This window comes from Sinocyclocheilus rhinocerous, unplaced genomic scaffold, assembly GCF_001515625.1.
Source record: "Sinocyclocheilus rhinocerous isolate Xijiao unplaced genomic scaffold, SAMN03320098_v1.1 scaffold645, whole genome shotgun sequence".
Lineage (NCBI taxonomy): Eukaryota > Metazoa > Chordata > Actinopteri > Cypriniformes > Cyprinidae > Sinocyclocheilus > Sinocyclocheilus rhinocerous.
The window spans coordinates 248,018-249,849 of record NW_015630037.1 but is presented as its reverse complement, the minus strand read 5'-3'; the positions used below and the strand labels follow the sequence as shown (position 1 = coordinate 249,849).

The 1,832-nt window shown below is 34.6% G+C and overlaps 1 protein-coding gene across 1 annotated transcript in view; it reads right to left on the bottom strand.

Annotated features, from left to right (window-relative positions):
* LOC107739845 (DENN domain-containing protein 4B) overlaps positions 1 to 1,832 on the bottom strand; it is a 53,498-nt gene that overhangs the window by 6,519 nt on the left and 45,147 nt on the right. The window lies entirely within an intron of this gene.

Here is a 1,832-nt window from a genome sequence, read left to right as displayed (position 1 = left end):
CACACGCACACACACACACACACACACACAGATCATGTGATTCCATATGACACTTCATTCATACTTCAGATACTTCTATTGGTATTTTATATGTATTCATAAGTTCATGAAGCTGCAGATCATGTAAATAACATACCACATTTTGGGAAACCTAAGTTTAGATTTTCATATAAAAATTTCTTGTGCATTTATAAAATTGTCTTAGAGACGCTGTACTGGACAAAAGCAAATTATATAAAATCATGTGTTGCAGAAACAATGATAAACTTTACATATTTGTTTAGAATTTTTTAACATATATTTTTTTAGTTTGGAAAAACAGTTGTTGTGACAGCAGTATTTCAGACAGTGATTCTTTCATTGTTCTTTCACTGATCACGGAAATATCAAATGGACTGAAAATTTGATTTTTTTTTAGGTTCTCAAAGCAAAGCAGAATTTCCCTTATTTTTTTATTTTTAAAACAATTAAAATGTGGAAGAAATTATTATAATCTACTCTTTAAATAAAACAATATATTTTCTTTAATAAATAATGTTTCAAAATAATTTTATTTTTTTTAATATGTCTATATAGTGTTTTAAATAAATTTTTATTTCAGTTTTAGTTATTTTAGCACATAATTTTATGACAGTTTGTTTTCAACTGCTTACACACATTATCAAAACTTTGCCTCTTTTTTCAAAACTTTACACACAAATACAAGAATTGCACACAAAATGCCTCGCATCTTTTACAAAATGAAGCACTGCATTCAAAATATCACAAACACATCTCAAGAGCAAACATTTGCAAACACTTTTGCCATAATATTAATTCCTGTTAGATTTGTGTGTGTTACATAGAGAATCGTGTGTTGTGTTTTGCAAAAGTGTTTTATGAAATGAGTCAAAGGTCCAGAATTAGCGTATGGTTTTGCAGATTTGGTGTGTGCTTCTGCTGTTTGAGTGTCAGCTTTCAGAAACTGTGTGACAAGTAAAGATTTTGTGTGTAAGCAGTTGAAAAAAATGTAAATTAAATGAAAATGAGAAATGCTGCTTTTTTAAAATAAATGTAATTTTATTTCAGTTAATGTTTATTTTATTTGAAGTAACAATGTTAAATCTGGTGTTAGTTCTAGCAGCTCTGCGTTACCTGCAGACGGGCCCCAGGTCACAGATCTCTGCGTTTAGCAGCGGCACGAACGGCGCGGAGCAGAACGGACAGGTGGTGTTGAGATTAGAGTCATCAGACGACCAGCCCGCCATGATCTCCTCATCATACACCAGAGAATTACAGCTGCGGCACAGCGAGCAGCTCGACATCAGCACCTGACACGGAGATAAACATAAACACACTCACAGAGACGGATTCTGCTCTCATTCAGTCACCGCCAAGTCAAGTCACCTTTATTTCTATAGCGCAGTGGTTCTCAACCTTGTTTTCCACTGGGCCGCACTATGGTCCAAGTGCAAGTCTCACGGGCCGCACGCATATCATTTACATTTTACGTCACCAATACAAACCAAACTGATAATATTACAGCCTAAATATTATGATATCTAATCGATTACATTCATTGAAATAAATAATTCTACTCCCCATTAATAAAACACCTGATGCTGTCGGGAGCTGACCAATTTTGTGAAATTCGGCTCGAAAGGAGTAACAGCACAATGAAGTTGCGATTGTAAGTTGCAGTCTGTAAGGTAAGCGTGACTTGACGCGTGACATTGCAGAAAATGTGCGTTCACAAATGTAGCCTATGTTGATCCAAATATGGAAAGCACTTTTGAATGTAATAATCTGAGGGTCTCTCCAGAGATGTTTTGCCACATTTCTGCAATTAAGGA